At 38.1% G+C, this 25355-nt stretch overlaps 1 pseudogene; it reads left to right on the plus strand.

Moving 5' to 3' along the window:
- Positions 1-23427: 23427 nt before the first annotated feature.
- LOC134150046 (guanine nucleotide-binding protein G(I)/G(S)/G(O) subunit gamma-5-like) lies at positions 23428-24739 on the plus strand (annotated as a pseudogene).
- Positions 24740-25355: the final 616 nt, after the last annotated feature.

Raw genomic sequence — 25355 nt, forward strand, 5'->3', positions numbered from 1 at the left:
ACAAAAGGACTTAAGGGGAAAGACAGCTGTTTCCATTGCCTCTGCTTTGTCTCTGTTCTTATATTAAGCCTAATTTTATTTATATTTTTTTACAGTAAAATCTGGAACACTCATATAAATCAGGGTCCAGATAGGCTAAGTGCCATTCAAACCCTGAGAACCTCTCTCTGCTTTGGCAACATATAGTACAGCTCAGGCTACAAGAAAACTGGCCTTCCAAACTGCTGAGTATCTTGCATTTGCCTAAATGAGTATGGTACCCATTTGGATGGGTAACACAGTGAAAAGTTGGAAAACCAAAAAATACTTATTCTGTTCCCTGTTCTGACAATTACTAGCTAAAAACATTGGACAAGACACTTCATCCCTTCCTGCCTCAGCTTACTGCTGCTAGTCCCACTCTGCCTAGATTGTTTAAACTGTAAGTAGTCTAGTTACGAGGATCACAGTGACATTCTAATTTGGTATACGGAATTCAGCTGGTATGGCTGGTGGCTGGAAAAAAAACAATAGATATGAGACTGTTAAATAGGAACAAAAATTAGACTTGGAAAGTCTAATTTGTTCCTCCAATACTAGCTTATACCAGCATTCACATGCTCTACAACAGAAGCCATGCATTTTCCTCCTTGATAGGATGCATTTTCCTTACCTTTATAGGTAAGCTGTTAATGTTCAGTACAAACAGTATAACCTTTGCTCTTCCAATCCTTAAATACAAACAAAAATCAATTCTGCCTTGAAATAAGTTTCATCTAGCACTATGTTCCAGCTCAAAGCTGTTCTGCTATCACCGAAATAAACATGAAATCCTTCTTGGAGCAACTTAAGAGTTGCTGTCAGTCCGGTGCTTGGATCACCCATGAGACACCTTCCCTGCATATTCTGTACTGACATGTCTAACCAATGGGTTTCATTTTAAGTGATGTCAAGTACCCAGAACTCCAGTGAATGATCACTAATAATGTCTCCTATCAGTTTGTTGTAAGTACAGAAGTTGACTAATATAAAAAAGTGCTTTTTTATTTAATCACATGACACATCAAGAAATTTGAAAAATCTTTACAGTTTTTGCACCTTGTAAAGCAGAATGAAGATGGGGGAAGAGAGGACAGTGGATTTGCTAGCATACATGTACACGCTGACTCTCTATGGCTTGTGCGGTTGGGAGATAATGTGCTTTGCAGGTCATTGGCTTTTAAATACTGTGTTATCTCTCTGTAACATACACCTTGTTGTGTCTTACCGCTTAATTACAGCTGATATGCAGGCCGTAATATTGCTTATCATTAGCCAGACGATGACAACTACAATTTAAGATTAAACTGTATCCTTTTATTCTTCAGCCAAGTCTCTGTATGACGCTTCCTTATCCCAAGAAAAGATTTGTACATGTAGAACAAATCCACATGCTAATTCGTTATATGCCCCTCATAATGATGTATAATTTAGGAAGCACGCATTACGAAGATCATGAGCAGTATTCAGATATTGCATGGAGCCTGTATCTGAGCTCAGAGGGTCAGCCAGTCAGCTACACATGCGTGAAAAACCTTAAACAGTAATAAAAGCAGCAAAATAGTGTAATCATTCACAGAGGCCAGGTTCCCAGCTGAAGACTGTCGAGAACAGTGCCTCAACTTGCAGTAAGCTCAGTCCTCTTCAGTCATTATTTTTCAACCCACCTTCCGCTCCATCAGGTTCACCCTCTCTTCTTTATTCTATTCATCCCCATTTTCTAAAAAGGCACAATAATGTTTCAGATGACATCTGTCATATAGGCAGAGAGTAGTTGTATGCATCCATCCTTCTCCTATTATTCTCCCACACACACTGCAGAAGTTTGGGGCTTAGTTCAGCTGAACACTGAAGCATGCACTTCATTTGAAAAAAGTGTTTCATGCATACCTAAGTTTCTTGCTTTATCAGGGCTTTTCTTTCAGAAATAGGCATAGTTAACAGAGATCCTAGAGTAAGGAAGTAGTTTGAAAGACTAGACTATCAAAGGATCAGCAAAAAAATGCATGAGACTGCTCAAGCTGAACTGTCATTAAGTACTTACACCTTTTTCAAGAAATAGAAATGTGTTGTTCTGCACAAACAGGAGGACTTAACATTTGTTCAAAAATATTTCACATTAAAAGCTGCAATGGTCCAAAAGAATATTTAATCACTGATTACCACAATAAAAATTAAAGACAGAAAGATAACTGCTTTGCTACCTGTACTAAACATTTATGAGATTCCCTCAGAACGAAGACTCGTCATAATAATGGTTGTCATAATACACAGTTGTGATGACTCAATGTCAGAGGTCAATGGTTTAAAATCTCCTGTCCTGTAGTTTGTCAACTCCCATTTATCCAATCCGGCACATCACAAGGGTACAGATGACATAAATCATACAAAAGAACGTGTTCTGATCTTTCACCTACAGTAGATTAAAAATAGCCTAGAGCAAGAGCTTTAGTATTTTGTCATAGCAATTTCTCTGTCAAATATGATGGATAGCCAGGTACAAGAAGAAAGAATGAACCAACCTGTAGATCAGATAAGGAAGAAGTCTGAATTACACCTCCAAGAAGCAAGAGTTTGACTCATGGTGGAAATCCCCACTTAGCTCATCTCACCCAGCCTACGTATTGCAGTACAGAACATGTCATAAGATTCATTCAATAAGATATTTTTCTTTCCTCCGTGAACATTTTGCATTTAAATCTCACTAGAGTTCTGGGAGCTTAGGCAAGAATCTTGAGTTCTCTTTCGGAGTTACCTTCTAGTATGACCTTGGGCAGAATGTCCATTTCAGATTTTATATAAAAATGTATTTTCTAAATACAGGAACTAATTTTGACTCTCCAACATGATAAGGGCTTCAGCCACCCAGCTTTTACGAAAGCTGGCTCCCCAAGTGTCTGAAGTCAAAAGCCAGAAAGTGGAAACGTTAAAACACTTCCCTCAATTTTGCTGAATTGCTCTGCTAATAAGCCTTGGAACACTTCTTGGGATCCTCTGGTGACCTCAGAGCAATGAGACAATGGGTGTCACCATCAGTGACATGTAACACCTCTTCACTCTCAGTAAGCAGAGAATCTTGACGGCAAAAGATAGATCCTGATCTGCTCACAGCAAGGTACCAGTGGTTTTCTTCTCAAAAGGAAAATTAGGCTGAGGTTTATGCTCATTCATCTTCACTAACCTTGGACTGATTTCAGATCGTTTTGCCAATTTGCTTAATACCGGTTTTATTGCAAGTTTCTAGACTTTGTATCACCAACACTTTGACGAAATCCTCCCAAGAAGATTTCTGCTCTTATCATACCGATGTTTATTAAACTAATAAAAGAATGTTACAAACTGTACCCAACTGTCCTAAGCCTAGAGTTGAAAAGATTCTCAGTAGTATACACATTCATTTGCCAGTTGCCATATTTGCAAAAATATTAATAGATGTGAAGAAAGGATTTGTTTTGCCTGAAAGTTAATAGATTTTTCCAAAGTTATCAGTTGGCCTAATAAAAGATATTATGTATTGCTGTAAACTATGCTTTACTTATATCTTTAGACCATCATAGGCACAGCAACACTGCCCCCCTAATAGCCCAAGTGGAATAGATCTCTAAAGTATTCAAGGAACTAAATATTCCAAAGCTGCAGCTGCCTCCACATTTATTCAGAATGATGCACGTTTTCCCAGCAGCTTACAAAGAATGTAACAGCTGTTTACAGACACCTTTATGATATTCTATCTCTCTGAATAGTGTGCTAAGATTTAAAGATTAATCATGTTAAATCTTGCAGAGGTGCTAAATACACTCCACTCAAAAAAGAAAAGTAAAAAATTGGCAATAACTCTTCCCTTCTCCCCAGTCTCCAATCTCCAAAGACTCAGCAGCGCAACAGTCCAGGTATTTATCAAACGTAAACCAATCAATAAAAATAGATGCTAAATCATTTTGGGAGCTCTCTATTTCTCATAGTTTTGACTATATACATGATGCTTCACAAAAGCTCCAGGTGATCTCCCAGAAAACTGCTTAGACTAGAAATTGAAAAAGGCAGCCCTGGGGTAAAAAAAGCCCCAAATCAGAAACAAACTCAAACTAAACGCAGCAATGCTTTTATCTAAAGATTCCACAAATGTTCGAAAAGCTAGGAATTTGCATTCAGAAATAATTCAGGTCTCAGCTTTTGACATTTTCCACAGAAGTTTTCCTTTTAGTTCAGACTGAACTCAAATTCCATTTTTTAGAAACTAAACAAAACATTGTATATTTTATATATATACAGAAACTCAAATTGGAAAGTCCTCAAAACTGCACCAGTAGCTTGCAGGCACGTAGCACAGATTTAGCTCATGCAAATTATCCCAGAGATATCAATGGGAACACTTATTTTCACAATAGCATGAGATTAAAATTTGATCCATAAGGTTATATTATTCACTGCGATTATAAAACAGGAGTTTTACATAAGAATCAGAATTGACAAAAGACCACAGGATTTTACCCACTATTTTCAACTGGCTTCACTTTTTCAAAGCATATTATCATTTTGATAGACTACCTTTGGACTGAGAAGCTAGCGACTGTCTGCCTTATCTACCATCGTCATCATCAGTAATGATCTGCAACATCAGAAATTTTCACACTTTCTAAAGTGGATGCTCATCAGATAAAAAAGAGACTTCAACTCACTTTCTCTTAAATCCACATGCCAACTCTTAGATTATTTTTTCATCAGAAAACATGAGCCTATCTTACTCAAAGAAACAAGTATTTCAGTATTTGCATTTATATTTTTCCATTGGTTTTTGCTATGCCTCAGGGAGTCATTTGCAGAATGAAATAATGTCATCTTCACATGATCATATAATGTGGTCACCTCATTTCTGATGCCTGGATAATGAAAATTCCGTAAGAAGAAAAGAGTCTACGTTATTTTAGCCCCATAAATGGGCCTATAGGAACAGAAAAGCCCACGAAAAATAAACCCAAATGCCAAGATACTTGAGTTTATTCAAATTTAACAGAACACTGTTGTATTCTCACTCTCTTACAGCTATGAGTTTTGGAGGGGTGGGGCAGGGAGGTAGCATAGACTTTTCTAGTCCCATATAATAACAGTACAGATTTCTATCTATTAGGTATAGCTGTGTTTTCTGGCTATCATTGCCATGTAAGAAACTGTCTGTCATACAGAAAGCTGCAATTTCACATGCAGTAGCAGTGAGAGAGAACACATGGCAGGAAAAAAAAAAAAAAAAAAAAAGGTACAGCTGCTAAACTTCACACCAGGAGCCAATCCAAACACAGGAAAAGTGAGTGCTTCAAGTCAGACACAAAAGCGTCATTAAATGAAGACGAAAGGAGAAAATAAAGGAAAACATGTTTATGAGAATTATACTGAAAGATTATTTGTGGTTATTATTTGTAATTTGGTATATTATTGATTATTTGTATTTGGGTAGAATTTGAATCCAAATGTGTATGAGGTTCAGTTGTAGAAGACACTGTCATGAGCACATAGTAACAGCTCAACCTCCAGTAATGTACAGTCAAGACAGATATGACAACCAAAGTGATTGAAGAAAGGAAGCCACAGAGAAAGGAACTGACACTTCCAGCATCACACAAGTTATCAATGGAAATGCAATACACATTTCCTCTGAAACCCAACCAGTGCCTTACAGTATTGAAACAAGTAGCATTTCTCCATTTTCCTTTAGCTGCCAAACTTAATAGCAGCACCTCATCTGGATTTTCAAGATAAATTCCATAGGCATTAGAAACCAAAGAACTTTGACAAATTCTAGCTAACATACACTAAACAGCATAAATGCAAAGGGAGAAGTCTTCCTGCATCTGCTCACAGAGCTACATGGGGTTCTCAGAGCTCTACTGCATTATGGAAATTCAGCTGATCTTAGGAACAGAGGCCAAACACCATGGCCTCTCCTCTTCTGTTCCTGCACTTAGCCACACTTCATACTAAGTTCCCACTTCTAAGTTCATATAGAATTAATAAACTATTCACCGATGTTACGAACATTTTATGTGCTGGGACGCTACACTCTACAGGGTTAACAATTATTTATTCAAGATGCTATTGATCATTTACAAAATATCTATGAACTGAAATTCAATATAATTCATCATTACGCACAACAGCTGTCATCTGGGCTGGCACACTGGATATCAGTCCAAGGATCTCCAGAGCTCAAAGACAAAACCATACTGCTAAGGCTGAAAGAAGCTAAGTTTCCCAAGAAGAAGCTATAGCAGGTTTGCACCTACTACAGGCTGGATTCACAAACCTGTAACCAATAATGGGGAGGTAACTGTGACCGCTACAGAACTGACAGCTCCCACTTCTCACAGACATTCAGCAAAGCTCACTACACTCAATATTCCCTCCAACATTCATTGTAATGCTGGTAGACAGCTTCAGTACCACCCTACTAATTGTGCTGCTCCCCCTTCCAGGCAGAATTAGGGACCCCTAGTGTCATGCATTCATTCTGCAGCTCACTGGTTTTACGCCAACCCTTCCTCTTCTGCTTTCTCCCATGTAGACAGCTCAGGACCAAAACCTTGCTTCTACAACAATGTATCAATTTTCTCGGGCTTCATTTTTCATAATCTACAGCTTGTGTGATCAAAGCAAGTCAAATGCTAACCACTATAAGGTCTTTTGTACCGATATAAACGATTGCAGTGAAATGCATGGAAGAAAGGCAGAGATACGTTAAATGCTCTGAATTCAAGGCATTTTACAATTGGTGCTTTTATTGATGAACAAATATATGGGAGCATATCCTGCCCACTGCGGGAGGATACAAAGAAATACTTTCATTCCTTTGGCATATTTAGCAGCATTAGTAAGAAAAGTTTTAAGTGAACACACACGTTCTCTACACCATGAGCGATGCCTTTTAAAGCCATGGTATGAAACTAGATACATATATCTGTTTTTAAACAAGATGCTGTTTTATCTGTCTGAGACTTGTGTTCATATCAGCCATGAAACGAGGTAACCTATCTGGGTAACAATTTCTGGAAAAAAAAAAAAATTCTCCTCCCTTTTTACCAAAGACCTGCTTTTATCTTTTGCAAGCAGATGAAATTCTGGGGAGCCAAAGCCCTAAGCTACTGTTATCTGGCAGAAATCACCAAAGCATGTTTTTGACACTTTGTCACAGGTCACAACCTATAACTGTTGCTGAAGTTCCAGGGCTTTTAATTCCTCCCTTTGCCTTCCCCAAAGTCTCAATTGCAAACTGGAAAAAATCCCGCAGCGAAATTCATCCTCCATGAGAGCTGAATGTCTGTCACCTCTGTAAGAGCACACATTGTAAGAATTCACAGTTGTTGGTTAGCTGTCTAGCTCAGTTACATGAGTGATTAGAGAAATGCTGAGTTCAGGTTGCAGGGCAAGCGAACAGGTGACCTACTGTTCCTTCTACTAAATGCAGGTCTTGACTGCCAATGGCAGAGGCTGTGTTTGCAGTGAGTCATGGTGTCATCTCACGGCTTCCATGACCCAATGGACTTCTGAAATATAAAATGTCTCTGTACTTCAAAGTAAAATTACTTGGTCCCGGCAACAACCTGTGCATTCATTGGGGTTTTTTTGTGGATTTCTTCCCCCTTAGCATGAAATCAGATCACATGCACTTGTGCCATATTTCCAAGATCCATTATATCCATTACATAACTGGTGATCTTGCATTTAATCTGATTTATTTAGAGGTGTACAATTCTGCGCATCCGTGCAACAACACTTTCTTCAGCACAACTGTTTCCTCTGCCAATGTTTTTCATACTTCACACAAACTACTTGCATGCTACCAGGAAAAACTGATACTTCCTCTTCCAATAATGCCACTTATAATAGGTGGCATTTTCATTTTTAACTATGCAATGTCAGAACTCATTTTCGTCTTGACAGTTTTATCCCTTCTGCTCCTGTACAGATGCAGACTTACATGATAAGTTAGCCAACCTCAGGCTCTGATCCAAGAAAATGTTTAAGTATATTCTTAACAAAGCAAAAGAGTAATTTTTTAAAAAATCACTAAATGGGACAACTCACTTGTTTAAGCATGTGCTTAAATACTTTCCTGGATGGAGACTATCTTAACTGATAGGGCAGGCTGGTCTTTAACATAACCGTGGAGACACAAGAATAGTGTCCAGGCTGCATTTGTGCAGTCTGATAAGCACTAATCTGATAAAGACTTAACCACACAGGCTATATACGTCAATGAAGACAATGTAGAAAGTGGATATTCCAAGGATACTGCTTATCTATTTAAGAACAAATGAAAATTCATCCAAAAGAACTTGGTGCTTTAGAGATAAAAGCTGGGGAGGCCTTGTAGGATAGATGCTAAAAGAAAGGGTTATCAAAATAGCAGGCAGACTTAACAACAACCACCACCAAAACCAACCAAACAAAAAAACACTCTATTATATTCGCTATGAAAAAATTAACTCATATCTTCAAAAAATATAAAAGTGTCTCATTCCAGTTTTCATCACTGGACAGTAAAGCACTTAAGAATTTTTGAAAATCTGGATCCTAGAAGCACTGATTGTAAAGTGCAATCAGGTTCATAGCATACTTTAAAAAAATTGTCTCTTCCAGTAACTCATGAAGAATTTATATGGAACAAATTAATCTGCAGATTTAGGTTATGCAGAGGGAAGAACCACGACGGAAGCATGCTCCGTATTTCTTATTGTCTCCCACACAAAGACAACAGCTACAAAGTACATTATAATCCTTAACATGTCACCAAATGTATTTCAGGAGGTGTTTGCATGTGCTCAGGGAGTATAGCCTGCATGCACTGACAGCAGAAACACAAGCTGGTCTGCTAAAAGGTTCATTAGAAAAAATATCCCGTACAATCTGAGCAAAGGGACATTGCACATGGCTGGTAACTCCAGCTACTAGAACTGAAGTTAGATTTCTTCTTGCACATAGAAGACTCCAAAGCATCAGCTCTATGAATGCTTCTTATATAGATCCATCTACTGGGATGCGGTTCAGCTCTGTGTCACAGAGAAGGTCCATGCTGTCAAGTATCGTGCAAAATTAACGGGAGCATGTATTAGTAAAAAAACAACTCATCCCACAAGCTACTGAGCTAAAGAACAAGCTGCAAATACATAACTATGCTCAAAATTGGCATCTATCTACAGGAATTCATTGTTCCATGCAAAGACAGCTTTTGCTACCCAGAGAGCTTTTAAAGTGGAGAAGAATTCAGAAACTTTGGCTTGTTAAAAATGGTCTGCATGTAATTAGGGAACCTAAATAAGGTTCAGGTACTGCAGGCTCTTAGTGTAGCAGTGCAAAGATGTATAAAGAGCTGGTCCTTCCCTCGTTTGTTAAAAAAAATATATAGATTTAATATTTAACCTCTCCTCTTACTATGGCAAGTCTACAAAGGGCAAAGGAGTCTGTTTAACTGCTGGGCTAATTCCCTCTTACATTCAGGCACTGTGAAGTCTTTCCATTGGTTTCCCTTTCATTCTAGCTGTGTGCTTCTCAAAGGGTCTCTTCCAGCTCAAGGTCTCTTCCATTTTGACCGATCCTATTGCCCTGGAGGATGAACTAGAGCTAAGATGATCACATTCTTATGTGTTTCTTAGGGAACATATAACCAAAGCTCTTCAGTTCTTTGCCTTAATCTTTCCTTGTTCTGGGTCTAAGCAGCTCGGCAATGATAGTTTGTCCCGCATAAACCTGATTTTGAATAATCTACTTTTTTCTTAAGAGAAAGACCAGAGGCAGAAAAGGAGGGTCAGACTGTCCCATCATCAGATGTCCACTATTAGAAAAGCTGGGCACTTCAAGATCAATGGATGGTTATCATACCTCACCAGCCCTGTCTCATAGCTGGAGAAGTGAATTAAAGGATCAAAGGCCAAAACAGCAACCCTGACATAATGAGTCAGTGTTACAAAGGACCCTAGACCTAACTATTCTCTCTCTGAACTCCAGGACAGCATTGTTCCCTGTTTCCTCTCCATGCCCTAAACAAACAAATCACAGTAACTGAGAAGCTATAGAACCTATTTTTCCTTCCCCACATTGAAATGCAGTAAATAGCTACATATAGCTCTAAACCCTTGCAATGAAAGGCTAAATAGCCTGAAGTACCAGTACTTAAAATGACTTTTTCTCCCCCCAGATTGCAACTAAGTAGGAATGCACATACGTTCACTTACCGCACCTCAGTCTCATTCAGTAACTTGTGACTGCCTGACCATGCTCTAACATGGGACTTCTTTCCAAGTTTTAAAAGAGATGTCACCAAAAGGTCTTGCCTATTAATAGTCAGCTCTTTCAACCAAAGACTTGCCCGGAAGTAATTCTCTCCATTCACACTCCTTTGTAATTCCAAAAGAAGCAAGCAAAAAATTATGATTGTTAGAAAAGCTAATCGAGTACAACAGCTTTTAATGCAAATACAAAGCTAAACTAATGAACTTGATAGCTTATCAACAGTGAAGCAAAACACTTGCATGTAACACAAAGAACCGTGGTGATACTGACTTCACTCTAGTCCTGCACTGGTAACTATGGCAGCCAGTGGAAAAACATGGATTGTCTCAGGCCAAGCATCCTCCAGCTCTTCTGTGTTACATCTATTGTTAGTGCATATTTACCTCATGATAACTGCATGCTTAAGTTAAAAATAAGCCCTCTCCTGTTTTGAAAACGGAAGAAAAGATTATGTCAGTTGCATCTGTACATCATGTTCAATAAGCAGGCATTTGGAACCACACAGGATAAAATACACATCCTTGATAACATTGCCTTTAAAGCCCTCATCACAACACGCACACACCCCTTTATGCACGTAAGTGACAATCAACTATGATAATTACTTGGTGCTGGAGGTCTCACTGTTGCTTATAGGTTCTCACTCAACTACTCACACTCCTAGTTTACCAACTTGATCATGAAAATGACTATCTATAAACATTCTTAAGTCAATTTCCTTGTGTTTTCCAGACCATATTTCAGCCCCTTTTTACCCCAATATTCACTGGTTTCACTGGCAGATATGAAAAGGCTTCATATACTAGTGCTTCTACGATAGAACATCAGTTCCAAGCAGGACCCTAGCACTCAATATAAGCCCTTCAGTTTGGAGCAGCACAAAAATTAAGACATCTTTGTTCATCCATCATGTGATTAATACTCACATTTCTCTACAGCTGTCTCAGTGGCAGGTACAAAAACCCAATGCTCTCAAAAACAAAGCTCAAGGTCTCTCTAAATTAACACATTCATGATTAGTTCCGAATCTTTTAGCAAAAGTATTCCCCTTCTCAGACAACCAGTAAGGGCTAAAATGTAAATAACTCCTTCCTCCTCCCGTATCTTGACGGTTTCTCTATAATCCAACCCAAGCCATACAAAAGGGCTGCTTTCTCACCAAGTGAAATAGGCACTGCTCAGTTTCGTTTCCCCAACGCTGAAATGCTTAAATTTGCTCCTTTACTGAAGGGTTGTAACTCTGAGCTAGATTCACTGGTTTCAGTTCTCAGGGAGTTTGTTTCCCACAGCTGCTCTGCAGCCAAGCTGTGAACGAACCTGAAAATTCATTTGAAAAACCTGCTACGGTTTCTCATGCTTTCACAATCACATTACAGCTCTTTCCTCAACATTTCCCCACCCCCTGCAGGGAGTTCCCCCCCCCAAGGGTAAAAGTCACCAGGAAGGTTTCTAAACCTTAATAAGCCTTTCAGCTCAAACAATGTAAAAATGTGGTTTCAAATAAATCTTCTGTTCTATGGGTTGGATTCAGAGTTGACTGAGGCAACTGGACAGACTCACATGAATGTTAAGTCTCTGAATTTTAAATTTGTTCATGCCTCTCACTGTCTGCAGCTCAGCAGGAAAGTACTCACTGACCTAAGGTTGAGGACAACTAACCTTTCTATAATCAGAACTTGAATTAGTAGCTGAGCTAGTGATAACTTGATATGAAGTGCCAGAGGAGTCACTTTGCAGAGGTTAAAATTTCTTCACTTCCATCAGGTAAGAACAGGGTTTGCAGATCTCAGTGCAACAGCATTGGACCTAACTTTTACCAATTTTTTAATACTAGTCCTAAAGTGATCACTGAGGCCATAGTATTCGCACGTGAGAGTAACAGTGACCATGGAAACTGATAAACTGGCATCTGCTGCATGTCTTGGTTTGAGAAGCAGCTTGCACTCAGGCAAGGGTCTCTCTCACAAGTGTGCAACTGCCATCACTAGTCTGTTTACTTCTTCCATATCTCAGTTACACATTCTGCTTTCCAGCCTTGCCCTATTACTGGTACTTCATATCCTCTCAATGCACCAGACACTCCCATTCAGCAGAACTACTCAGGCCCACTTATTACTACTACTACTGCTTTTTTATTGGTTTAAAAAGCCACCGGAAATTGACCCCTGAATTCACAACCCAGAACCCAAAGGTGGAAGTACTCATTTTTAATCCACATTAACAAATCAAACAAATTTCAAATTATTCACTATATATAAGCAAAATCTTGATCATCATCATCTTACAAGCAGTTTATAATCAAGAAAATACATTTTTTAAAAAAGCAACAACAGTAACTGATGACCAACGGACAAAAAAAATGCCAGTAATACGTATATTTAGCCCACAGCTATTACATGGGTCCATTTTTACAATAAGTGCCTGAATCTTGTATTATCACTACCCTGCATTTCTTCAAATTTCAAGTAAATAAAAAGGGTGAACACAGCTGAAAGCAGTTTGTTAGTAGGATAAACTCCCTCAACTGCAGTATGTTTGGAGTAGGAACGTCCTACTATATATGAATACAGCTCTAGCAACATATAGCTGGATCTTTTATTATAGATATAATTACAAACAACAACAAAAATTTGAAATATTAGACAAGTAAGGCAATATTTCTTATTTCTTTGCTGAACTATATTTAGGGACCTATAACAAATGTTCAAGTAATTTTTACTTTTCATCACTGCCTACAGACACTGAAATCTATTATTTTTTGTTGTTATTTTAGTATTTTCTTTAAAAGCAAAACTGTGGCAAAACTTCATTCTATCTTTTGTGTGGAGAATCGAGGTCAAACAAAAATAAAGGCTTAATCATGGCAGGATCTAATACTAAAGTAACAATACTGCCCAAAAGGGATTCCTGGTCCAGTTTGGAACAAGAAGCATTAAATACTTGCCAGAAAGCCTTATGCTCACTAGATCTCTATCCTATGCCCTTAGGTCTGCTGTTACCCTGGAACAAACAATAACAACGGTAGTACTTCAGAAGATCCTAGCTTTTGAATTACAAGAGGCATCTCAATACGAATTAATACTAACTATAAGGAGAAATATAAGAAGTCTCACTGCCAGTGAAAGCACAAACAAAACAATGCCTACAGTTTTCTGAGCTTCCCTTTTCTTCCTTTTCACCTCTACTGCACTCTTAGTCTCCTCTGATCAGTAAAAGAAAAGTGTAATTTTAACCTATAGAGCCAAACCAATTCTAGCTGCCATGCAGCAAGAAGGAAGTTCCTCACAGGGGCAAACAAATGGCCAAAAAAAATCAAGCGATAGGAATAAAAGTCATTTTCACAGTGGAACGATATCTTCAGGGAGTCTCACAAGTATTTGTGGCAGGCCCTATATTGCTCAACACATTTATAAATTAGCTAGAAAATGCATGCTAAAAGCCAGATGACAAACTTTTCTAATAATACTAAATTATCCAGGATAGCAAAGACAAGAGTTGCCTGCCAAGAATTGTAAAAGAATACACTGCTGACGGGCTAATAAAATGGCAGATGAAATTCAAAGCAGATAAACATAAAGTGAAGTAGGTGGGGGGAAGAAATCCCAATTTTATATATATGGTAGTGTGTTCTAAACCGGCCTTTACCATTCAGAAAAAACATCTGGGCAGAACAGAAGGTTCTATGAAAAGAGCAATAATACCCAGAGATATTCAGGAAGGCAAACAGAATGCTAGGAATCATTAGAATAGGAAAACAAAACAGAATATTTTTATGCCACTATGTAAATTCATGAGTATGCCCACATTCTGAATAATGTGTGCAGTTCTGGTGCCACATTCTTCCTGTCTCCCCACCCCCAATTAAAAATAATAGTAAAACTGGAAAATGTACAGGAAATTAAGTAAAGAATAGTTAAAGACAGAACAATTTCTTTACAGAGAACAGTTAAGTAAACTGGAAGTCTGTGCCATGGAATGTTGTAGATGCTAAAAATTCAAAAAGCAATAGGACAAACTGATAAAAAAAATCAAGTAATTTTACACATGAAAGCAATATTTTTGCCTCAAAACCTTGAAATACAGAGATTGGAAGAATATAATGGAGATTGGGAATATACACTGGTTAAGTATCACTACATATTTGTTTTGTTTTCATACTTTTTCCCAGGCATTTGACACTGACAGTTCTCAGAAACAAAGTATTAGGGTAGACAAATCTATTGCCTGACACAGTATAACTCTTCTTAGCTTGACTGAATTTAGCTATCATGGAGGGCAACAGTGGTAAGGATCCAGTATCACAAGTTCCCTCACAGTCTACCAAAGTAAGTGTCCTGGCTCCTCCCAACAATGGTTTTATATGCTCACTGCATAGATGTTTTTGCTTTTTTACATTCCTACTATAATGTGTAGAGTCTGCTGAGATATTCTGCCGTATCCTAACAGTTACTGCTATAGGACCGCTGAGTTTTCTATTTGCATAGGACCATCATGATTTGTAGTACAACCCCGCACACACACATTCAAGATTTCAGTTAAAATGATGAAGAGTTCAGAGGAAATTAGGTGAAATTAAGCCTATGCACATCTAGTTGCAGGATCAGGATCTCTAAATATTAGTATTTAAAAGAAAAACTGTCTCTTGTTATCTGTAAACCACCTAGCTTTATAAAATCCTGACCTTGGCTGGGATCTCTTGGTGTTTTCACAATGACTGCAGATTAGACTAAAATTAATAGACTAAAACAGAGGATAAGAAACTTCATTTATTCACATTGTAGCACAGTGCTTCTCCCCCCTCCCCCCCTTTTATCAAAGGATAATGCACGTGAAAACTGGCTCTTCCTGTTAGAAGCATGTCTCTCCTGGAGTTCTTCCAACATGTCTTTTAATTGATGAGTGCCGTATCTACCCATGTGAGCTCAGCCAGTTAATCAGGCAGGCTCTCCTTTTCCTCCACTGCCCGTGACAGCACATGTTGCTATGCAATTGATGGGATTCACGTTAAAGCTCAGAAGTTAATACATTTTATTGGTTTTCCATTCAGAATGCATTTGAGTTTTTTGGAGAGATATCAGTTTGTTTAATCACATAAGCCTCAGTTTTGAGAGCAAGGAAGATTAGGTTCCAGGCATAGACATACTTAAAAATTATACAGTAAACCAAAAAAGCAAAATAATCTAATAAAGACACTCCTTGTATTTACTAGCTCTCTATTTTAATAAATTACTTTCAGATATGTGTTTCTTTCATGCATTACGGACAGAGGTGATTTGTTATATTCAATTTGCTCCAACACTTTGAGGTAAAGGGTAAAAGCAGTTTCATGCAATATTTTTCTCTCCCTGAAAAACACTTTCATTCCCCTAAACGGGAATGAATGGATATGGAACACCATTAAAAATGCATCATTTTGAAATTTGCCACTTTGAAAGTTCTAAAAGTGAGAATGGAAGCTTGTAATAATAACATACAGTCCTCTTAAAGTATTCTTTACCCTCAAGCCTCAGAGCCATGTAAGGTATAAATTCACAATTCATGACCTAAAACTAATAATACCACCAGAAATCATGACCCAGGGCCAGGAGCAATAATAACATCCCTTTCAGCAACAGCATACTCTTAGAGTAGTCTTAAGCTATTCACTAAACTGAATCTGAAGTCTAGAAATGGCCTTGCCAAATTTCACACAAGAAATCAGTGGCCAACTTTGACATATCACAATTTCTTGAGTGCAGCATTTGCTCAACTAATTCATGTAACATTATAGGAAAGTATTGCCAACTTCAAATTAATCAAAATCATTAATCAGACTGTGAAACACTTTCTACATACAAATATTTTCTAAAATGAGTTAAACATCTTAAGAGTCATTTGAAACAAGTGAACAAAGTTTTGATTTGCTTCCTCTGATTTCTAGTTCCTGATGCATTTGGATCACATTTTTAGGAAATTTTCCTGCAACCACCAAGGCTAGAAACTCAGCTTTTTAATCATGCAAACTAGTAGTCCTATGACATGCTTAAAGAGGTAGGCTTAAAGAGAACTCTCAAGTATCACAATGATTAAAAAAAAAAAAAAAAGGAGAGAGTTGGCAATACAGCTTGAATTTGAAGAGGTGAAGAAATGCGAGTGGCACTAGACGGACTTGAACAGCTGTACAAATTTCAGCCCAAAATTTTAGACTTTCTGTCAAAATATTTCAGTGAAAAACTAACGTTCTCCATGGAAAGCAGATATTTTTGGTGAAAATGCTATTTCATCAAAACTCCATTTTCCATTAAAACACAGTTTTGACAGAAATTTTTCAACCATTCTTATTCAGTGTTATGTTCTGTAGTTGAAAATGTTAGCAGTTTTTTTAGGCTGTCTCTAAAACTGCAAAGATTTATAGGGACTTGGCAAAATTTGATATAAAAAAAAATGTGACTTAACCACTAGTATCTCTGTCCCTTCACATTACACATTTCCCTGGAAAGTATTTTTACTTAAGTTTAGCACAATACATGATAGTTAGTGGCACAGCACTGCAATGCTATTTCAATAAAGCGGTTCATATTTCCTTGCATGGTATTTTTCTTCCTAGATTGTACCAATAAAGCATCCCTCCCTCTATTAGTGAAATAGTAGAGTCTTTTGTTTTGGCTTAACAGACTAAGAGGATAATTTTTCACCCAGTCAGATTCTGGTATCCTGGGTCAGAGTGCTGATTTTGGGGTACTGTAGGTGGAGTTTGCCACTTCCTCAAATCCCAAAGAAAGGCACCCTGCATAGGACCATGTGGACATGTCTGCTGGAGTTACCAAGGACTCCCTAGGCCAGGCTCTGAAGACAGGCTGGCTGCTGCTGACTGGTTGTATCATATTACAGCCCAGTCTGAAGCATGACTGAAAACAGAGACTGGAATCAGAGGGTGCAAAACAGGTGTTCAGTTTTGGGTTTTTTTTTAAGCTTTCCAAAATGTATTTACTGAGTGTCTAGGCTCTGCAGGCTCCCCTCTTTGCCTACTAAATCTTGTCTAAGCTAAAAAGCACTTTAGAACAGGGTTGATCTCATTAATAATAAGGCAGAAGAGAAGCTTCAGCAATGACCTTCATGCAGCTCTGCCCTGGCCTTTGCCTGAGATTGCACAGGGAAGATTAACAGGCAGAAGCCTAGAAGATGAACAGCTATTCTGTCTTTAGCACTCCTGCTTAGCCACTCCTGCCCCACAGCCATAAAGTGTTGGGTCGCCAGTTGGTGTAAATCAGTGCATCTCCACTGAAGTCAGCAGGCCAGATTCATAGCTGCTAGGTACTAGCAAAACAACATTAACGTCAGCGTAGTCATACAACATTATACCAACCGAAAATTTGACCTGGGTTTTGCTGCCAATGTCAGAATAGAGATTTCTTGTGCCTCTCCCTTTTCTTCATCCTCTGAATAGATGAACTCATGTAATCATGATAATTAGCCAAAGAACCTACTCTTAGATCCAGTTATTATGTGATGACATGCTGGCTGTAAGAACTTTTTAACCTGACACAATTCATATAGCCAATTGGCAAGACAGACTTATGCTGCAAAAATAAGACATATACAGAATGGGGAAAAAAAATAAAACTCTGAAGGAAGACTTGAGATAATGAATGCCTTCATATAATGTTTCTCTCTGACTAGACTAATTTGAAAATTACGCAGGCAAACAACAGTTTCCTGATCCCGTATCAGAGAGAGACGTGCACTTATCCACACACAGATGCACAAAGTTTATCCTAATTGTCTCTATGGAACCTCTAAATACCACTCACATATTTATAAACCCTTCCTTCCTGCAAGCCAGCATTCCCCAGCCCCTTCCATCCCTCACTTCCCCCACAAAAATGACAGATTGGCTCTAATCTCTCACCTGCATAAATCTCCCATAGCCAACCACAAATATTTTAGCTATGCTGATTTATGGAAGCACCAGCAAGACTAAATCAGGAAATATATCCTGCATGCACAATGACTGACAGCTTGCTGCAAATCTTTCCATTTAAAATGCTGTCACTTCTGCAGTCCCACAGAGAAAGAAAAAAGAGGAATAAAATAACACTCACTAATGCAATTTATGGCAGCTCCTGGGGGGAAAATAAGCATTTGTGCAACTTGATTTCTTCCAAGTTTCACTGCATAAAATCCTTGCTTTTAATTGAAGAAATTCTACTTGAGAGAGGATGTGAAAACAGCTGCAAGGCTCCCAAGCCCTCCTCTTCTCTCCCCTCCTCCAACCATACCATTTTCAGGTTTTAACTGACTGCAGCAGTCTCGATTTACAGCCAACAGGAAGTTGCTGTGCAGCTGAAACTGTCTGCTTTTGTACCCACGAACTGACTGACTGAATGCATGGAATCTCTACTCAGATTTAACCTCAACAGTATACAAAAACAGGTTCTAGTTCCTGATTCCAGAAAAGTTAATGGCAATAACCTTACTTAATTCAGCAGACTAAGCTATGAAGGGCACTATGCATCATCAACTCCCCCAGGCTCAGAAAAGGACTCATTGTAGCCAGCACTTCAGGCTTTATTCTGATAAGAATGAGATCAGGACCATCAAGTTTATTCACAGCAGATTAAAAAAAAAAAAAAAAAAAAAAAAAGGACACAGGCCACTTGGGCACAATGAGAGACCTGTCAGTGTTTGCTTCATTCTCTCCATCCTGTGTAAGGGCCCCAAAGAGGCAAGAGCTTTCAGAAGAGACTGAATTCATTTAGCTGCTCCAAGCCAAGCTGTTTTGTCTCCCTTTAGCATTTTGCACAAAGGCATCAACCGGGGCAAATTATGCTGCTTTGGCAACATCTTATTTACTCTTCTGCTGGAGACTGAAGAGTTGCAGATTCAAACAGTTGGGCTGAGACCTGAAGTCACACAGCAAATTAAGAGAGATTCTGCACTCTTGGCTCCATTGACACTATTTTCCTTGCATGGTTTCCTCTTTTGCACTATCCTCAAAGTAGGCTAAGTTCTCCCTACTAGCCTGTTGAAAGCTGCAATTTCACCGGCTGTCACAAGCCCCCTACTGGTAATACCAGACTGAACGGCTGTGTGCTTCCTGCTCCACTGCAGCTAATTCACTAGCAAGGAAAGTCTGTTCCACAGCAGGACCGTGATCATACGCTCTCTCATTGCTCGGGTCTGGAATTCAACTTACCAAAAATTCTGCTGGACACAAGCCAGTCACATTGTAACTCCAAGATCCAACTGAAAAAGAAAAAGAGAGGGGTAGTTGGTTAAAAAGAAGAGCAATAGATAAATTCATTGTCTTTGGAATGCAGAGCAACTCAGACATATCTGTGATTTCAGATGGTTATTTTAGGGCCTGCTGCATGGCCTACGTTGTCTGTTACATAGAATTCTGGACCTAACTTCTCCTCTAGGCTCTGTAAATAGATAACTTCCTTTCTCCAGGTCTTATAATTTTCTCCATTTTATTGTCTAAGAAAGTTATATGCCCTCCCCTTAGGAATGCATTTAGTGACAAATCTTTATGTAACAGCTAATTGTGCAATATCATTATTAAGGGAGGAGACCAGCTGCCAAGACTCATAGGACATATTCCCATCCATACCAGCAACAGTTATGTGCGTTTGCTTTAGGTTTTTTATCCAGGTATCTACTAGTAAAACCTGTTCTAACACAAAACTTTGCTTTCCCTTGCTATGAATAAAAAAAATAAAACCAACTAAAACAGTGGTAACATTTCGTAATTGTTTTTACCAGCTTGTAAATCCAACAAGGGTCAAAGGGTGAAAAGAAAATCTTTATTTAAGAGAGAAATAAAATAACAACCTCAGTGATAAACACTCCACTAATTCCCTATGACTTCGTTACAGCTGGATTTCATGTTAAATAAAATTTGGATTTTGTTCTAAAAGTAGCTTTGCAGAATCTCTACAGGTCTTCCTGGATCACCTGCTTGACATGGTGAAATAATTCTTGTATTAAGCAGGATCTTAAGGAGAAACAGTATTAAAGGCAGGGAAAAGGTAAATAAGGATCTTCAAGTGTGACAGTATGACAGAAAAATGATCAAAATTAGAGCAGCAGAAGGTTCCTCACCTTTCCATCCTGATTATATTTTAGTGTGAAGAACTTTCCAGTTCATATGTTAAACTGGTAGCAGTGACTTTGACAGTTCTGACATTATTTCAACTTGTATAATCAAGAGTTCAAAATAATGCTTAATTTCTCAAATCTGTTCAATATGGCAAATGTTGGAGAACGGCACTTTTGCAAATCAGGTGCCTATATAAGCCTTGAGATTATTAACCAAAGGTTCTTTGGTCCTTATATCTCAACAGGTGTATTGTCAGTCTAAATGGCTGTATTTTAAGAGTCTAGCTGGGCTACAGAAAAGCTTGATTCTGCTAATGCAGGAAAGTGAAGCACAGTCTTCAACGAGCACAAATTGCAATTAATGTACTCTCCATGAAGTAGCTGCTGCCAGGAAAAAATGAACAGAATTTTGGCTTAAGTAGTCCAGGCATTAAAGAACAGTTCCAAAGAGATCTGTGTAAAAAACTGTATGGTAGCAACTGAAAGGAAAAAACAGAGAAGTCCTAGCCAAACTACGAAATATCAAGGAAACAGGGAGGAGGAAAAAAAACATTCCATTGTTTTTTTATTAGCCTTCTTTTTGAACACAAGGCCATTGATTTCAAATAATTGTACACAATACTACTAAAGCCTTGTGTTGTGTATGAACCCATAGCCCTACAAGTCAGAACGACAAAATACATTTTTACCAGAAGATTATCACTATGTGAGAAACACACATACAAAGTATAAATAGATGCTGCAGTCAGGGTTTAGGACTGAGCCAGATAGGTACAAGTAGGAGATAGAATATCACCACTCAAAAAGCACTAGTTCAAATTCTGTGAATTATTTGGAATTGATTTGCACAATTTTTGCTGAAAATTCTTCTAATTTCCCCAAAAGATACAACTCGAAATCAACACTTACATGTATACATACACAAGAAGAAACAAAGGATTCAACATTTCTTTAACAGCTTAAAAGAAAAATAACTTCAACTGAAAGTGTCATGCCAAAAAAATATAGCTGAAATGTATTTCCATTATAATTCTATTCTGTCTGCAGTTAAGACTATCACATACAAAAAGCCTTTTGGTACCTAAAAATGATTTTATCAGTGATGTACGTCAAAAGCTAAATATAAACAGTATTAGACACAGAATGGGATTTAATCACTCAGTATGTATAGGGTGTGAAAATGAACAACCTGCTCATGACAGTAACATTAAAGTATTATTTAGTTAGAGCACATTCCCACAACTACACAAACTACCACTACACAACTACAAATTATCAAGCCAAGACAGACACTCCCAAAATGTTTTGCTCTTTTCAGGAAAAGTAGACAAGTAATTTTTAAGAGAAGACAATAGTTGCTGTGCTGCAGTTTAGACAGAAGTTTTTCAGTTACACGCAATGGACTGTTACTGACATCTGAACACAGTCAACTATAAACCAAATTCTAATGTACTATGTACGAGCAAAATTATTGAAAAAAATTTTCCTAGGAAAAAACAATATTGTTTCTGAAGCAGCAACAACAGTGCACTATTTCATTACTAATATTTAATCATGTGAGCTATGGGATTGGGTAAAGACAGGGTGTTGTCTTCTAAGATAGAACCATAGTTAAAAGTAATAAACAAGGTTTTTATCTTAGCAAGATGCACTCTCAACCATATACTTAGTCCTCTTTAATTTTAGAAAACAATTCAAAAACAGAGTGGAAAGAATATATTTTTCCTTTGTGGCCACTGTTGCCACAAAATATCAAAATGATCCCTACCAAAAAATGATCCCTATCTGAAAGAAGAACAAAACATGTATGTTTTAATTGTTTGAAGACAACAAAATCAATTAGAAATACCTAGAAAGGAGAAAAGAGTATTACAATTTCATTACTGAAGTTCTAAGTAAGTATTGTTTTGCAGTTGATAGCACAGGAGTAATTTGGAAAACATTGCTTCATTCAAAAGTTATAGAAACTAAAGATAAGCACAGCACAGTATATCCTAGTTATGATACAGCTTAAGTGACTATTCATTGTTTCATTCAGGGATGACCATCCTTACCATCTAGTCAGAATCTAGTTCAAACTTCCTTTCCACTGAGTAATAATCAAACTAACCCCCCTTAAAACATCCAACTCAAATTACACCGCCAAAAAACCTGAAGATCAAATTATCAAATTTAGAAGATGAATATAAAAATGTAAAGCTCATATTGCACCTTGCAATGTATGGAAGTCCATATATTTCTGTAACAGTTAAGAGAAAATCTGGTCAATGCAAGGATAGTTTGTATTCACTCAAGTCATTAAAAAAAAAAAAAAAAAGAAGAAGGAGAAGAAGACCAAAAAAAAACCTTACTTATTGCTTCACTGGAATGTGCTGGTCTGCCAGGGACTTCTCAAGAGAGGAACTCAATCTATCAACATACAAAACTTAAAAACTCAAATGTCAACAGTTTAGTTGACTAGTAAGCCCAAGACGTGGTCTCATACTTTCTCCTATAGGATAGGTAAAACTGAAGAAAGTCTTGGTTTGTGGGAGGAACACACTTTGGTGTAACATGAAAGTTTTATGAAACGTTAAGTAGAAATCCACCTAGTAGTTGTTACCTTTTAGTATTCTGGTGGAGGACACAAACAACTCATACATTGTTGTGTTAGATGCCATACAAATATAAAACAAATATAGATGTCCTCAAAGGACTCTTAGCATTTCAAACCGGTCACTCAAATACTTTTAATAAAGATCTTTCACTACAGTCCGGTCTGCTGTATTTCTCATCACTAAGGAAAAAAATATCTACTTTTCCCCCCGATTTTAATTGGTTTAAATAATGATGTTGTTGTTTACTAAAAGCAATTTTCTTTTTAAGACCAGGTTGATATGATGGCTATAATGGAATGTTTGCCACAAACATAAGCTAGCTATTTATGGAAAAAATCAGTAAAGTTTAGGTTATTTGAATCTACTTCTAACCTCTCCAGGGGTCTCAGATGAGACTGCAAAGAGATAAATGCAAGACAGCTCTAGTTGCGGAGGTCAGCTAAACTCGGAGATGCTGGAGATCCTGTATCCAAGGTTTACTCCTGAAGCTGTGCAGACTGAACCAGCCCTAAGTAAAACATTAAATGTGGCTGTGGCACTTTATATAATCTGTTCATACAGATGATACAACAATAACATTTACAGAAAACAAAACAAAACAAAAAAAGCCAAAACAAAACCCAAAACAAGTTAGACAAGGAAAGATGGATAAAAAAAATCATTTGTGAAAAGAATGGTTTCTATTTGAGCTTCCCTTCAGAGATTGCTCTCTTTAACCTGATATATGAAGCAACTGAGTGGCTTTCTGATTTATGTCTAACATGCACTATCTGTTTTCTGCATCTAAGCTGCTACTGTTCAGGCAGAATGAAGAAGGTGATCTCTCTATTCCATATCCAGGAGCTACAGCGATAAAATAAATGAAGTGTCTCCAGAGTCTTGGCAGTTCATAGGCTTGACCTACTTCAAAACAAAAAAACAACAACAACAACCAGGAAGGGCATTGGCATGTTCATACTGAGAAGAAATCATTGTTGCTCCAATCCAACGTGACAAATTGTAGGTCGCTGCTGGAAGGCCACCTGCACAGATTCACTACAGAATTCAAAGCAACCTATTTATGTCTGATATTGAACTAATATGCCAGGAATAGTGTCCAGAGCACTATCTAGTCACTGACTACAAAAAATCTCTGTGGATTTAGCACAGCCCTCACCAGTGTTATCTGCACAGGTTTGTTTTGCTAAACACACAACCACACTCACTTTTAATGTCTATCCACTTGCTTACAAGAGAGACTTACGTAGGTACATAAAAGGGGAGACAAATCACACAAGGATAAAGGTGTCAGGGTCAGCTCCTGATCTCAGAGTACTGTAAGTGAAAACTAGCTCCTTAGTCAGAACAATTCAGACCAGATTTTAAACCAGGGATGTATTTATAAAATTAAATAACTGGTGAACAGCTGCCTGAAAAATTTCTGAAATTTTGTGGGGGGGGGGGCAGTGGCTGCGCAGGTGCTGCCAGGCAGGAGAGTTTGGGATGCACCAGAAAGTTGGAGCCAGGTGTGCCCGCCGCCTGCCACTGCCCCGCTGCTGCTCCTGCCTGCGCCCACCGTGTCGGGCTCCTCCAACGTGGCGGCCTTGAAGAAGGTAGTGCGGCAGCTGTGCCGGGAGGCCAGCGCGAGCCACGTGAAGGTTTCTCAGGCTGCAGCAGGCTTGAAGCAGTTCGGCCTGCAAAATGCACAACACAATCCCCTACTGACAGGAGCATCTGCAAGTACAAATCCATTCAGACCCCAGAAAGTTTGATCATTTTTGTAATTATGTGAACTACCTTGGTATCTTTCAGTGATCTTTTAGCATCTTTCTGTATCTGCTGATGTGTATAGGGAGAGAATGCTTTAAGGAGTGGCATGGTTTGAAGTCTGTACAAAAGCTTAGCTTGGTGGGTAATTTCGGAATTAAGAGCCAGGAATTTTACAAGTGAAGTGGCAATTTTTATGCCAATTCTGTTCTTTCTAACCAATGACCTCCTTCACAAATGAGAAGGTAAATTTTCATGGGTTAGTACCAAAAATTAAGACCAATTTTTCAGATGAGCTTAACTCCTATTTTAGGTACCTAAATAAGGGCTGCACTATGAAAAGTGCATGGGACAAATTCTAGTCAAACTACTTTGTGATTTTTCTTGGTCCATACAAAAATGTTTTTCTGTCAAAATCAAAATGTTTCACATCTGCTCAAAAGAAGAGTTCATTTGCCACAGAACATGATATTGATGTTTTCTGACTCCTCCTGTGACGCTGATATCTCGCTTTTCATATGAACTTAGTACTTGGAAAGCTGACAGAACTTTATGCGTAAGCAGACTTCCAATACAAATCTGGAGATAGGAGTGAAGAAACTGTTTTACAATCTGTTTAAGCCAATAACCTGT

The sequence above is a fragment of the Rhea pennata genome, chromosome 22 (assembly GCF_028389875.1).
Source record: "Rhea pennata isolate bPtePen1 chromosome 22, bPtePen1.pri, whole genome shotgun sequence".
In the NCBI taxonomy this organism is placed as follows: domain Eukaryota; kingdom Metazoa; phylum Chordata; class Aves; order Rheiformes; family Rheidae; genus Rhea; species Rhea pennata.